At 42.8% G+C, this 16136-nt stretch overlaps 1 long non-coding RNA gene across 1 annotated transcript; it reads left to right on the top strand.

The window, feature by feature from the left end:
• Positions 1 to 1544: 1544 nt before the first annotated feature.
• Positions 1545 to 3411, top strand: LOC143435032 (uncharacterized). The gene is made up of 3 exons (XR_013105004.1): positions 1545 to 1780; positions 2860 to 2942; positions 3043 to 3411. It is a non-coding gene; the product is annotated as an uncharacterized LOC143435032 (long non-coding RNA).
• The last annotated feature ends 12725 nt before the right edge of the window (positions 3412 to 16136 follow it).

The following is a 16136-nucleotide window of genomic DNA, read 5'->3' as shown; positions in this document are numbered from 1 at the left end:
TCTCCCATATTGGGGCTCCTTGGGGACAGTGGAATATCAACATCCTCTGGTTTGAATAGCTTAGTGTGTAATCAGAAAACCCCTTTCCAAATGGCTTGCTCAGTGGCCCGAGAACACCCTTTTGATGTGGACAGCAGGTGCTTCCCTTGGCCAGACCTTTGGTAAGAAACAAATCCTGTTTTACAACCTATGACCAGCTTAAAGCCAGAATTTGGAAAGAAACATGACACACCTGCAGACATGACGAGAAAACAGGATGAACAAGCCCTTAAGTAAGATATGTGCTTAGACACTGCAGAAACCCCTCCCTTGATGCTGCTGCATGCAGATCGCCTGGCAAACCTCAAATTTTGAGTTCTAGCTTAGAAAGCATTTTTCCTCCTCCTTGTTCCCATCTCCAGACACTAGCCAACATCCTGTGCCTGCTTGCCTGAGAGGCTTCCTGGCACGCTGGGCATTCCACACTCTCAGAAGGCCCTCCCATCATACAGTGGCTTGCACAGACTTGCATTAATGTAGCTGCTGACTTTGTTGACTTCCATCTCAGAGAGCTAACTTCCTCTGCCCTCTCCTGCTGTCTCTCTCCCCAGGCAGCCACTGAGATCTCTTTTTCTTGTGCTGCTTGGAATCCATTCTCTAATTCCTTCTATGAGATCATGGAACTGCAAAACGGCCCTATATCTGTTGATGGCACATGCTCCAAGGCTGACTGTTGGTATTCTAAGAGAAAGTAGCCCTCACAAGGAAATGGAGCATCTGTATTATGGGCAATGTACTGAGGGGAGGATTAGCTATGAGCTAAGTGTGGACAGGTTGAGGAATTTTGCAAAGAGTCAGGTTTTTCCAGAACCGTTTCTCTTGTTGTCCTTGTGTGGGGATTGTGGGTAGTTATGGCCCCAGATGTATCATGGAAAAGGTCAGTTCTGCAAGACTGATAATACGGAGTTGTCACAATTATGAAGCAAAGAACATTTTGCTGTGGACCATCTCGGTGGGGCAGGTTGGTCCTAGCTGCTTGAGGTAGTCCCAATTTTCAGTGTTTGAGTGGTCCTGCTGTGATGCTGGCCAGCCTGCCTCTGCTCCGCTCACAACTGGCTTTATTGCTAAATATTTGCTCCAATGTGGGGCAGGGGGAGAGGGAGAGACAGAGACAGAGAGACTGAGAGACAGAGACTGAGAGACAGAGACAGAGAGACAGAAAGTGCCCAACTACTGAAGAGTTCTGTTATAAAAGAGTCAAGGCGGGCAGGAGGCATTTGCTCACCTTTTCCCAAGAATACTTTATGCGAAGAAGATTATGAAGAGAAGAAAACGGGACCTGAGCATTATGCAAATTCGGTAAAATAAAACATTCGCATCATGCATAGAGAAGGACAGATGCATGCAAATTACAAATGCAGAGGAGAGCAGAAATACTGACCAAGAGGGATGGACTGCCAGGCAAAACCCCAATCCGGAAGTGGGGGAGGGAGAAGAAGGGAAGGAAGACTGGGAGGAAGAGGAGGAGAGGAGGAAGTTTCCAGTTATGACTCGGATGTATGAGTGTTTTTGTGGTGCACCCGTACTGGGACCCTCTGCCAAGTGGAAAGGTTTCATTTAACTCATCTAACATCAGACTAGGACTGCCAGGAAATTGCAAGGAGGAAGTAAAGCCTGGAAGCTGTCCAGCCAGAGCCTTGGTCACCTGCAGTGTGTGGTCACATTCAAATAGAGCCAGGGACCCTGGTAAAATAGTGCCTTTCCCTCGGGGCTCCTCACTCATCTGTCAAGCTGCAGCAGGGTAAGTAAGTGGTGAAAGGCAGGGATGGGTCCTGATTAGGAGTCAAACACTTTTTTTTTTTTTTTTTTTTTTAATTTTTTCCTGCTCCTTGAATGGCTGGCCAGTATCCTTCCCAGGGCCTGCTGTGTCTTGCCCGACTGACCTGCTCCTCTGGTCTCCATGCACAACTCTTGGGAGTTTCACTGTGGACATAGTGAGGTAATAGGAAACTGAGTGACCACCCTGGACTCACTCTGATAATCACATGACCATTCCATGTGTTCTTAGGCCTGGATTCATCTCTTATGCATCACACAAGGCTCTGGCTTTGTTTGGCTTTTTAAATACATTTGTTTAAACTTTTTTATTTGGGTGACATGCATTTGACTAAGTAACAACTAAATAGTACAGAAAGATTATTCTCCTGCTGTAGGCTCCCTGTCCCCCTCTTTAAATTTCACTTCCCTGGAGCAAGCTGTTGCCAGCATTTGTTATTCTCCTCTGGGTAGCTATCTCCATAGCTCTAAATAATAAACTTCTCCATCTATTTCTGGTTTATTAACTCGAGTCCTTATTTATTGATTTCCGGCTGTGACAGAGGACTTAGCTAACTTCCTGCCTGTTCCTAGCATAGCAATGTTATGACTCTCACTTCCTGCCTGGCCTTCATGTCTTCAAACTGTAGTGCACCCTTTCTCATCCCAACCACTGCACATGGCCTCACTGACCTGGCTGGCCCACTGTGAGGTGGAGATGCAAATTTCACAGCTGGCCTGGTCCTGGAGCTCCTGCACATGTGGTGTCAAGGCTGATGGCATTTACTCCACATTCTTTAATTAAGCCAAGTCTCAGTGATATGTCCACAGTGGACTCTAAGGGTCCCAAGAGAATAAATAGTATTTACATTATCCTAGCTATGTCAAGTGTCCATCTGGAGCCAAGCGGTGGCTCTATATAACTCTCCTTTCTCCTCCCTGGGTCCAAGATCTACCCGCTGAACCACCCAAGTCTTTAATCTCCTATTGGTTCTTTCTCTGTGAACTGCAACCGATGGGTCTTCTTCTGCTCTGTAGAGCACCTGCCTTTTCCCTGTCTTCCAGTGTTTTGGGCCCTCTGAACCCATTCCAGATCCCTGGAGTCCACTTTCGTTATTTTCTAATTCAAACAGACATCACATATGAAGGTAAGGTTTATAATAACATTTTTTTAAAAAACCCGCTGAACAGAAAGTGTTTCTAGAGCCAAGTTCAAATGTCTGACTGTTTCCTGTATTGTCATTTCAGTTTGGTTTGTATTCAGACCTTAGTGTCTGGAAAAGTACACACCTATCCCCAGCACTTCAGAAAGGGAGCAAGAGCATCAGGAGTTCAAGGTCAGGAGTTCAACATAGTGAAGGACAGCCTGAGCTACACAAGACTCTGCCTCAAACACAACCTGCTGCTGAGATGGCTCAGTAAAGGTGCTTGCCACTAAGCCTGACAACCTGATCTTAATCCCTGAAGACCCACATAGTGGAAGAGAGGAACTGACCCCTGCATGTCATTCTCTGACCTTCACAGGTGTACTGTAGCATGTACATGTGCACACATGCATCTGCTTGCACACATGGACACAGAGAATGTAATAAAATTAACAAAGCAACAATAAACTGTTTCTGGTGAAAGGATTTTTCTCGCTCAGTTCTTTATCTCTTTTTAAATTCACTCCCTTGTCTGCCTCAGACAAGGTAATTTAGGCTGACTTCAAACCGACAATCCTTCTGCTTCAGCCTCCGTAGTGCTGGAATTACAAAGAACACCATAACCACAGCAGTTTCTAATTCTCTCTCTCTCTCTCTCTCTCTCTCTCTCTCTCTCTCTCTCTCTCTCTTTCTCTCTCTTTCTCTTGATGTCTCTTTTGATTTGTCACTTTGACTAATGTAGAGTCCTCAAGTATTCAAATATGAATGGTGCAGTCTCCTGTTAACTGATTGATTCTAAGTAAAGGGAATTAAAGTGTAGGTCTGACTTAGTCCTTTAAAACAAGGTGGAGGTTTCGTTAAGACAAGAGGACACTGCTTCTGTGAGCAGTAGCTTCTGATTGTGCAAGTGTCTTCTCACTGGGCATGAGCTTCCATTCTTGACAACTGGCCTGAGGATGGCAGAGCTGGCCACTGTCACATTAGCTCCTTCGTTCGCTGCCTTAAACCTTGTCTCTCAATCATCTGTCTTCAATCCAATCCTTACGTGTCTGTCTATCTGTCTATTGTCTGTCTACCTATCTTCTGGTTTTCTATCTGCCACCCAAGTCTTTAATCTCCTATTGGTTCTTTCTCTGTGAACTGCAACCGATGGGTCTTCTTCTGCTCTGTAGAGCACCTGCCTTTTCCCTGTCTTCCAGTGTTTTGGGCCCTCTGAACCCATTCCAGATCCCTGGAGTCCACTTTCGTTATTTTCTAATTCAAACAGACATCACATATGAAGGTAAGGTTTATAATAACATTTTTTTAAAAAAAAACTTGCTCTCTTTTTGATTGACAGCTGTCATATGCTGAGATAATCTCCCCCTAAGATTGGAAACGCCTTGACAGAGCACATTGTCACCTAGGTTTGCTAGAGAGACGCCAACTCTAGTCTCACAAGTCAGTTTTATGTGATCTTTTTTCCTTTCTTTTTTTTCTTTTGTCTTTCTCTTTCTTTTATTTATTTACTTTACATCCCAATGGCTGCCCTTCCCCCCTTCCTGGCACCCCCATCTATTACAAAAAAAGCTATAAAACTGCTATGAACATAGAAAGTGTCCCTGTGGTATGGCAGGGCATCTTTTGGGCATTTGCCCAGGAGTGATATAGCTGGGTCTTAAGGTAGAACTATTCCCAGTTTTCTGAGAAACTGCCAAATTGATTTCCAAAGTAGTTGTTCAAGTGTGCACTCCCACCAACAATGGAAGAGTCCCCCTTGCTCCACATCCTCACCAGTGTGTGCTGTCCCTTGAGTTTTTGATCTTAGCCATTCTGACAGGTATAAAATAGAATCTCAGAGTTGTTTTGATTCACATTTCCCTAATGACTAAGGACTTTGAACATTTTTTTAAGTGCTTTTCGGCCATTAGAGATTCCTCTGTTTAGAATTATTCTGTTTAGCTCTGTACCCCGTTTTTAAAAATTGGGTTATTTGGGTTGTTGGTGTCTAACTTTTTGAGCTCTTTATAAATTTTGGATATTAGCCTTCTGTCAGATGTAGGGTTGGTGAAGATCCAATCCCAATCTGTAGGCTGTAATTTTGTCCTGTTGATGGTGTCCTTAGCCTTACAGAAGATTTTCAGTTTCTTGAGGTCTCATTTATCAAGTGTTGATCTTAGAGCCTGAGCCATCAGTGTTCTGTTCATGAAGTTGTCTCCTATACCAGTAAGTTTAAGACTATTCCCCACTTTCTGTTCTATTAGATGTAGTGTAACCATTTTACATTGAGGTCTTTGATCCACTTAGACTTGAGTTTTTTGCAGTGATATGGATATGTTTGCATTCTTCTACAGGCAGATAACTAGTTAGCACAGCACCATTTATTGGAGATACTTTCTTTTTTCCATTGTATGGTTTTGCCTTCTTTGTCAAAGGTGTCCAAAGGTGTGTGGGTTTACTTCAGGGTCTTCTATTCAACTCCATTGATCAACCTTTGTTCCTAAACCAATACTATGCAGTTTTTATTACTACTGAGATCGATGATGATACCTCTGGACATTATTTTATTGTTCAGGATTGTTTTTAGCTATCTTGGGGTTTTTTGTTTTTCCATATGAAGTTAAGAATTGCTCCATCAAAGTCTGTAAAGAATTGTGTTGGGATTTTTATGGGAATTTAATTGAATTTTTAAATTTAAATTGCTTTTGGTAAGATGGTCATTTTCACTATGTTAATCCTACCAATCCATGAGTACGGGAGATCTTTCCCCATGCTCTTCTGATATCTTTCTCAAATTCTAGCTTCAGTGGCTTGAACTTCTTGTCATATAGGTCTTTCACTTGCCTAGTTAGCGTTACATCAAGATATTCTATATTATTTGTGGCTATGTAAAGGGTGTTGTTTCTCTAATTTCTTTCTCAGCCAGTTTATCATTTGTATAAAGGAGGGCTACTGATTGATAAATTTTGTATCCAGCCACTTTGCTGAAGGTGTTTATCAGCTGTAGAAGTCCTCTGGTAGAATTTTTAGGGTCACTATAATATCATCCACATATAATGACACATTGATTTCTTCCTTTCCAATTTGTATCTCCTGGACCTCCTTTAGTTGTCTTATTGCTCTGGCCAGAAATTCAAGTACTATATTGAATAAATAGAGAGAAAGTGTGCAGCCTTGTCTTGTTCCTGATTTTAGTGGAACTGATTTAAGTTTCTTTCCACTTAGTTTGATGTTGGCTATTGCTTGCTGTATATTGCTTTGACTATGTTTAGGTCCCCACCTTGTATACATACTCTCTCTAAGACTTGTAACATGAAGGGGTGTTGGATTTTGTCAAAAGCTTTTTCAGCATCTAGTGAGATGATCATGTGGTTTTTTTTCTTTCAGTCTGCTTATATGGTGGATTACATTTATGGATTTTCATATATTGAACCATCCTTACACCCTAGAAAGAAGCCAACTTGATCATGGTGGGTGATGTTTTTGATGTGTACCTGAATTCTGTTGGCAAGTATTTTATTGAGTATTTTTTGCATCAATGTTTATAAGAGAAACTAGTCTGAAATTCTCTTTCTTTGTTAAGTCTTTGTGTGGTTTAGGTATCAGGTGACCATAGTTTCATAGAATAAGTTTGGCAGTGTTCATTCTGTTTCTACTTTGTAGAATAGTTTGAGGAGTATTGGCAATAGCTCTTTTTTTTGAAAGTCTGGTAGAATTCTGCTCTAAAACCATCTGGCCCTGGGCTTGCTTTTTTTTCTTTTTTTTTTTTTTGGTTGGGAGACTTTAATGACTGCTTTTATTTTCTTAGGAGTAATATGGATGTTTAAATAGTTTGCCTGATCTTGGTTTAACTTTGGTAAGTGGTATCTGTCTAGGAAATTGTCCATTTCGTTAAGATTTTCCAATTTTGTGGAGAATAGGTTTTTGCAGTAAGACCTAATGATTCTTTGAGTTTCCTCAGTGTCAGTTATTATGTCTCCCTTTTCATTTCTGGTTTTGCTTATTTGGATACTGTCTCTTTGTCTTTTAGTTATTATGGCTCAGGGTTTGTCTATCTTCTTGATTTTCTGAAAGAATCAGATCTTAGTTTCACTGATTCTTTGTATTGTTTTCTTTATTTCTAACTGATTAATTTCAGCCCTGATTTTGATTATTTCCTGCCTTCTACTCATCTTTGGTGTGCCTGCTTCTTCCTCTTCCTCTTCTTCTTCCTCCTCTTCTTCTTCCTTCTTCTTCTCCTCCTCCTCCTCCTTCTAGAGCTTCCAGGTGTACTTTTAAATTGCTGGTATGAGAATTTTCTAATTTCTTTATGGAGGCACATAGTGCTATAAAATTTCCTCTTATCACTGTTTTCATTATGTTCCATAAACTTGGCTACATCATGCCTTCATTTTCATTGAATGCTAGAAAGTCTTTAATTTCTTTCTTTATTTCTTCCCTGACCCAGAGATCCCTGAGTAGAGAGTTGTTCGACTTCCATGAGTGTGTAGGCTTTCTGGTGTCCTTGTTGTTGTTGGAGTCCAGCTTTAATCCATGGTGGTTTGATAAAATACAAGAAGTTATTTCAATTTTCTTGTATTTGTTGAGGCTTGCTTTGTGGCTGACTACATAATCAATTTTTGAGAAGGATGCACAAGGCGCTGAAAAAAAAGTATGTTTGGGTGAAATATTCTGTACATGTCTGTTAGGTCTCTTTGCTTCATAATATCTATTAGTTTCGTTATTTCTGTTTAGTTTTTATCTGGATGACCTTTCAATTGGTGAGAGCGGGGTGGTGAAGTCTCCCACTACTAATGTGTGGGGTTTGATGTGTGATTTAAGCTTTAGCAATGTTTCTTTTACAAATATGGGTGTCCTTGTGTTTGGGGTGTAGATGTTCAGAACTGAGATATCATCTTGGCAGATTTTTTTCTTTAATGAGGATAAAGTGTCCTTCCCTGTCTTTTTTTAAAATTAATTTTGGTTGAAAGCCTATTTTATTAGATATTAGAATGGCTACTCCAGTTTGCTTTTTGGGTCCATTTTCTTAGAAAACTTTGTTCCAGATTTTTACTCTGAGGTAATATCTATCTTTATTGATGAGGCATGTTTCTTGTATGCAGCAAAATGATAGCTCCTGTTTTCACATCCGTTCTGTTAGCCTGTGTCTTTTTTGGGAAGAATTAAGTCCATTGATGTTGACAGATATTAATGACCAGTGATTGTTAATTCCTGTTATTTTGATGTTGGTGGTGTTAGTGTTTGTGCTCTTTCAAGGATATTTAACCACCTGGATGGCTTTGGCCTCTGGATGTTCCTGTTGTAGTAGATATTGGAAGGGGGGTTAACCTCAATAGCCCTGGTGTGGCAGGCCTCTGATGGGTATCCTTGGGCTGTATGATTCGAGATCTGACGGTCTGATGAAGGTAGGAGAAGAGGTGACAGGAGAATGGAGGTCTGCTGCTGGTAGCAGACTGATCAGGACAGCTTGGAGTGCCCCAGAGGACTCAATGAACAGGGCAGATGGTTGGGGGAAGGGAATGTAACCTGTATGGTTCAGGACCCATAGATCTGATATATGTGACCTATATTTTCTTTTCCTTTTCTTTTCTAGTTTTCATACACGTTTTCTCAAGGCAGCCATGGCTGACCTGGAACAACCTATATAGACCAGGCCGGCCTAGATCTGCCTGCCTCTGTGTCCAAGTGATGGAATTAACGGTGTGCACACTAAACTCAACATGTGGCCTATTTTTGAAGATTCATTTATTTGTGGAAAGTGGCGGTATGTGGGTACAGGTACCAAAGAGGCCAGAGGCATCAGATCCCCTGGAACCAAAGACAGGTTGTTGCGAGCCACCTGATGTAAGTTCTGGGAACTGAACTCCAGTCCTCGGGAAGAGCGGTATGTGCTCTTAAACACTGAGCTGTTCCTAGCCCTGCTCGGCACATTTGTATACTCTGAAAGCTCCTTCTGTTATGTTTCACATACTGAAATCACAGTTATAGTTCTGGGGATCTCTATTTCACTGCCAAAAAGAGACCTGCAGATGTGACTGAGCTAAAGATCTTAAGATGGAGAGAACATCCAGATGTGTCCCATGTAGCCACACGGTCTTTAAAGGGAACAGAAGGAAGCAGAGGTGGAGTCAGAGAAGGACATGTGGGAACAGAGGCCGAGATGAGAGAGAAAAGCAGGTGAGGAAGGAGCCAGGGTGGGGCAACAAGCCAAGAGAAGCCAGTGATCCCCCAAAGCTGAAATAAGGTGAAAGCACGGACAGTCGTGATCCTCACCTCTAAGGTTCTGGGTGCCACTGTCTGTTCCAGAAACTGATGGTTCTTTGTCATTTTTGAGATGATTGTTATTGCTGGGGGAAGTTTCCTGTCTTAAATTATAGTATTAATGGGATCCTCACTCTGCACAGATTAATAATGTTCCTTGGTCTATCATCTTGTGGAAAGGCTCCTGTGGACTTCAGTGCACCAGACACTAGATGATATGGGCAATAGAAATCCACAAAGCCCAGTGTGACCGTACATTAAAGACAGGACACACTGGCACAGGCAAAAGCATGAGTCCTCATGATCAGAATCAGAGTGATCGCCAGTCCCACTTAGGGTGGGTGTAGCTCAGTGAACAGAATATAAGCTCAGCAATTCTGGGATCTCTGGTTCATACTCAACACCAAAGAAAAAAGAGGGAAACTCAGTAGCCTTTAGTCAGCTATTCAGAAGCACTGGCGGTACAAGGGTGTACTACCACAGACATAGGCACAGGACAGGTTACCCACATTGCCAATAACATGGGGAAAGGATGTCAGTGAAGCAGGAATGTTTTCAATTGTTTAAATGATTATCATCCATTCCATACACAGCTAGTTAAATATCTGTTTTGTACCAATGACTGCCTGGGACTGCAGTGCTAGGCAAGAGTGGGACAGATGTTCCCCACACTCCCAGATGTTCCCCCGTACTCACAGATGTTCCCTGTACTCCCTCCTACAATCACACGAGCCTCTGGAAGGGTCTGTGCTTTGCAGAGCCTGAGGTGCAAGGGAATCCAGCCTAGACTCAGGAGGAGAAGAATGCATCCATCTGTGCAACTGGACTTGAGAAGAACACAGTATCAGATGCTGCTGCTGTAATTTTATGTGTGTGCATGCATGTCATTATTGCACAGGCAGGCCTGATCAAGAGCACACACCAGAGGCACAGTTAGGAGACCTGGGAGGCAGATGGGCTTTTCACTCCATGCCTGTGTGATCCCACTCAGCTCCACTCAGCTTCTTTGTGTGTGTGGGTGGTGGTGGTAAGGGGTGTTTTATTTTATTTTTCTTAAAAGAAAGAAGCCAGGTAAATGATCTGTCAGTTAATTTCCAGATTTAAGTCTACCTCTCAAAATATAGATGTATGCATCAAAAGTCAAGTTTGCATTTATATGTCACACACACACACAAACACACACACATATAAACAGTTCCTTTGAAAAACTTTTTGACTGTTATTTAATCATATGTGCTCTCATTTCCTTGTACATACATGGGAAGAGAGAAAACCACTAAGCATGAACATATTTTTACTTAAACAATTTTTATTTTCACTTGAAATGGCTTGACATTGGCAAACACATATTTCATTATCCTGGGAGTCGTGCTGACTAAAGAACGGCATTTTGATTGGTCTTTAGGCATAAAGCACTCCCAGGGGACTTTGGCTCCTGGGTTTATTTTCAACTTGAAAGTTTCTAAAATGTTAACATAACAGTGTTAGCTATTGCTGTTGAAATATTATTTAAGAGAGCAGATGGATGAGTCTGTTTGCGTACTCTGTTTATGGCAACAAAAGACCTTGTTGGGAATTATGAGATGATTTCTCATTCAGTCCTTCCAAATGGTGACTTTCTTAGGTTGTCCAGATTCTTTGACAAATTCAAAGGGAACCTGCACGTGAGTGCTTCAGTAGAGTGCCTACCTAGCGAGCAGAGGGCCCTGGGTTCAAATCCTATGGCTGCAAAGTCAACAACATCTAAAATCCACTTTTGGAACTGGATTAGCTGTGCTTCTTGACCTGGGTGATCATTAACCCTTTGTTCTTCAGTGGCTTTTCCCTCGGCCTTCATTTGTAAGATCCACCTAACAATTCTAATTCCTCCCTGGACCAAACCCTCTGCACTTCAGGAGTTTCAAGTTAGTGGCTCACTTGACCATGGATTTTAAGCGAATCCATTGTTTCTCCAGGAGGGAGACCTATTGAACTGTCTCTACTCAGGTGTGCATTAGCTAAAGTCCAGGGAAGGTATGAATCTGTTGAGTCTTTTGAGTGGCCTTGAAGCAGAAAGCAAAGATGAATGCCACTGAGAAGGGCTGGGGAACAAGCCATGGGACAAAGGCATAGGCTGGATCTGTCTCTTATGATCCATCTCTCTCCCTGCCTGGGAAACCATGTTCCTCCAGCACGAGAAAGTTCTTTGTGTCTTTGGATCAACCAGGTCTTTGACATGTGAATACAATTGCAAGTGGAGTTGAAGTGCACATGAAAGTATTTAGACAGCATGGTCCTTAGAAAATGGCGCTCTCTGAAGATATGAGTTCAGAGGCTCAGTTCCTTGGTGTGTCTGGGAAAGAGTAAGAAGCAAAGAGCCTGCTGTTACACACCTGTAGGTGTGTGTGTCAGTTACCTTTCTGTTGCTGTGACAAAACACCATGACCAAGGCAACTTACAGAAGGAAGGGTTTCTTTGAACTTAGCTCCAGACGGATGAGTTGGTAAAGGCAGGGAAGCCAGGCAGTAAGAGGTGAGAATCGGAGCAGGAGCAGGAAGCTGAGAGCTCACACCTCAAGCACAAAGTGGAACAGAGAAAGCAAACAGGAAATACCGCCAGGCTTTTCATCTCAAAGCCCATTTGCAGTGATGACTTCCTCTAGCAAGGCGCACCACCTAAACCTCCCCGAACAGGCCCAAGACTGGGGACAAAGTGCTTCAGTGTCTGAGCCCATGTGGGACATTCTCATTCAAACTGCTATCATGGGAGGCTTTGGTTTTGTTTGTTGCTACCCATGTCCGACCCGCGGAATAAGGCAACGGCAACTGTGTTCTTCTTCAAGCGGTTTATTCAGCTATCCCTGTACAGCTCTCTCTTTCTCTTCTCCTTTCCCAGCTCCCGCAGCCCCTTATATGCATTGCCTTGATCCTATCAGCAGCTGCCACGAAGTCACTAATTGGCCACTCTCAATCACGCGAGGTGGGGTGATCGGGTAACCACACCTCTCAGCGCATACAGCTCCATCTATGGAGTTGTCTTTTCTCTCAAGCAATGCCTATGCCAAGTGCCACTTTGTAATGGCGAGAGCGGAGCCGCTTCCCACATTTATTGTTTTTTTCCAGCTTCTTGTCTTGAGCTTTGCATGTCAGCTGCTGATTACCATTTACAGTCAGTGTGTGGTGAGACTACAACACGTAAATCCATGTAAACTCCTTGCAGGTGTCTCTCAAACGAGTCACTTTTAAGTAATTCTGAGAGTTGTTTTACAAAGTCAAGGCATGGGGCTGGAGAGATGGCTCAGCAGTCAAGAGCACCGACTGCTCTTTTAGAGGACCTGGTTTCAGTTCCTAGAACCCATAGGGTGGCTCACAACCACATGCAACCACACAGAACCAAGTTCCAGGGGACCGATGCCCTCCTCACTCAGGTCTCTGTGCTTATGCATTTACAAGGCCCTGGATTTGATCCCTAGAATCCTCCCCTCAGGAACATTGATAGGAAGGATTCCGAACCCCTTTGCCAATTTAAAATGCATTTCAAAAAGTTCTACAGCAAAATATTGTGCGGCAGCAATTACTTAACCGAAGACCCCATTTTCCTTGCTGTGATATGGAGCAGTTGGAAAGAAGGCACCGCAGTTAAGAGCACTTGTTACATGATCACGAGAACTCGAGTCTGGATCCCACAGACACTTTACACCCTCAGACCTTACTGAGTGGCCTGATTTATTAAGGGGCTGGAGACTGGAGGATTGCTGGGACTTACTGCCTTCTAGCCTAACCAAGCAAACAAGAGCCTCAGGTTGAGGGACAGACTGTGGCTCAGAGGAAGAAGACAGAGATAGGGAAGGAGACAGGATGCTCTCTTCTGGTCTCCATGCGCACAGGTGTACATACCTGCACATACACAAATCAGAGCACGTGCGACGTTTTGTGTTTCCCTGGAAATAGTGATAAACAGAATCCTGCTCTGCTCTGCTTTCATCTGCTTCAGCAAGTGTTTCTTTGGGTGTGAAAGCGTCATCTGAATTTCCTTTTCTTTATCTGATTTGTTTGTGTTTTTGTTTTAAGGTGACTATGCCTGCATCTCATCATGTCATTGGTTTCTCTGGAGAATGGAAAAGGTAAAAAGTGTGGAAATCAAATTTGTTAAGGTTTATGCCATGGTTTTGCTTTAATATGAAATTCCAGTACTTGGGGCTGGAGAGATGGCTCAGTGGTTAAGAACACTCGCTGTTCTTCTAGAAGATCAGGGTTCAATTCCCACAACCCACATGGGAGCTTACTCCAGTTCCAGAGCACCCTCACAGAGACATGCATGCAGGCAAAAACTAACTGTAAATAAATCTTGGAATAAATAAATCTTTAAAAAATGTCTAATAACAACGGTCAGGAATATGACAAAGCTTATACTCTGAAAGGAAGGCAAGGGATGAACCACTGGATAAATGTGCCTTTCTGAAAGGGAGAGGGGGAGAAATGGGGGTGGGGGTGGGGAGGGTCAGTGCAGTGGTAAAAAGACTTTCCTTCACCCCTGGTTTCCAAACCGGAAGCAAATGCTTCTCATCCTAGCAAGCAGTCTTCTGCTAAGGCTTGTGCTTGCTGCCACTTTCTTTTCAAAAGTCACGCTGAAGAGACAGACCCTACTGGCGACAGTTGGAGAGCACAGAGCACTTTCACAAAGCTGTTCTCTGGGGATAAAACCAGGGATGAAGGAGCATCTAGCTGTCTGTGTCTTGCCTTCATGTGAAGCCCCAGCCATTGATACTGTCTTGCTTTTCTCCTAAAGTTCAGCCTTAGTGGTAACTTGCCTGTAGAAAGACTGAACGGCCTGTGCCGTGGGCTTTCTGGCCACACATACTAGTCTCTGTGATTGGGCCTAGCAGGAGTCTTTACTGGGGGTATATCCCAAGGGTCCAGGAACTGAGTCTGCATTAGGGTATTGCATTTATCCCCAGGCAGTAGCCCCAGGGCCCCCATCTCAGAAGCCAGCCAGCATTCCCCAGGAGACAGCTGGCCTCTTTCCATCAGCTATTTGAGTCAATGGACAAGAAGGATATATTTTGGAGATAGTTCACCAGCTATCCCTAGGGAGAAAGTAATGATTTAAGGTACCAGGTAGGAAACTGGGTATTTCAAGGCTTACAATAAACCACTTTTGAGAAATTGACTCATATTCTCAAAAGCTGTCAAGATAGATGAGAAAAACCTGGGACAATCGAGCGTGCAGCTTTTGATTCCTTTATCAATGCTTGGGCATCAGAAGGCAGGCAGGCTAGCACAGCCAAAGGGGTTCTTTTAATTAAATCAACAGGCATTTCTCATTCATTTCACAAGCTGAAATCATGTCTGAGATCAAAGAAGAAACAGTCAGTGATCCAGTCCTGTCCCCTTTTCTTGTGTAACTGAAAAGAAACAAAACAAGACATTTGTGTTAGATCTAAAGGGTACAGGGAATATTTATCACAGGCCATTGAATAATAGACACCGGACAGCAAGGCTCCTCTTTCCAAGGTCAGCAAAAATGCACAGAGAATTGGATAAATATTGAATTATTCTTCAGGATAACAGCTCAGACTATTAATGTAGTCTTTCAAAAATGTATTACCTTATTTGAAATTAGAGTCCATCACTAGATATGATTTTTGTTTGTTTGTCTGTTTGTTTGCCCTGGCTGTCCTGGAACTCACTATGTAAAACAGGCTGGCCTTAAATTCATAGAGATCCACCCGCCTCCGAGTGCTGGGATTAAATGTATGTGCCACCAGCACCAGGCTACCTCTTTCCTTTTTGACTGGAATGCTGAGCAGACATAAGGTACACGCTCAGCTCCACATTACGTAAACTCCTTTCTATTTACCTGCTACTGTCTCTGTTCTGAACAATTTCCTCCTGTCTGTCTCCAAACATTGTAATTCCCCTTTCAGTCGTTCCCAGTATGCTGGTAAATCTGAGACTCGTATTTTAATTGCTGTTTTGCATTTCAAGAAGTTTTGTTCTTACAGCCATGCTAGTTTTATTTTAATTTATTAATTTTTTTAGGTTAGGTTTAGCTGTTTGCTATTTTCCTAGCAAACAAGTTATTCACCATAACTTGTTCCCCTGTGCCTTGCTTACTTCTATCAGCTGCTTTCAGGTTTCCCTTTGCAAATTATTTCTGAAAATTCCTAAGGCCCCAAGCAAAGCTGCCTCTTCTGCCTGGTGTGAAGATACTCTGCCAACTCAGAAACACCTAAACACCTCGGGCTTGGGGTTTCTCAGCCCACCTTAGTTTCACATGCACTCAAGCTCCTGAAACATTTGTAAGAAAACAGTTTCTCCAAGTTGTTCTTTATCTCCTAGTGCTGCTGTATCTGGAACTGAGACGATTCTGCCCGTAGATGCAGGACATGGCCACTCCCAGCTCAACCTCATCCCGAGCAAATCACCCTCATGAGCTGGGCTCTGTGGGAAAGTCTCCTTTTGGGTGTTTACTTTGGATCAGCCCTGGGCTCTAATGTCTGTTGTACACCCTCCACAAGGACCAATGCTGGAGTTCACCTGGTTTAGCAAAAAATAACATCAATTACTGTGCTCTGCCGACACCTCTGGCATCCTTTCTCCCTCTAGGCTTTGTTTACAACTCTTTATGGTCTCACTGGGTCCTTATTGCTTTAAAGAGTTTGTGTGATGTGCTACCTACTAATTATTTATAAGTCCATCCACCATCCCCCCAACTCCATGGGAATGGTGGTCCAAATAACTTAGCCAGTTTGCCATATTGTTAAAATGGTAATATCCTTTATAATAAAAAAATACATTTTTGTCCCCTTTCTCATTCTTCAAACATCAGCACTTTGCAGTAATAGTGGGTATATTAGCTAGTAGTAGGTAGTATATTAGGTAGTGTTAAGTAGTATTGGGTATATTGGGTAGTATTGGGTATATTGGGTAGTAAGTATTAGGTAGTATATTAGGTAGTGTTAGGTAGTATTAGGTA

The sequence above is a fragment of the Arvicanthis niloticus genome, chromosome 18 (genome assembly GCF_011762505.2).
Source record: "Arvicanthis niloticus isolate mArvNil1 chromosome 18, mArvNil1.pat.X, whole genome shotgun sequence".
NCBI classification, from domain to species: Eukaryota; Metazoa; Chordata; class Mammalia; order Rodentia; family Muridae; genus Arvicanthis; species Arvicanthis niloticus.
This window is presented reverse-complemented; position numbering and strand designations above follow the sequence as displayed.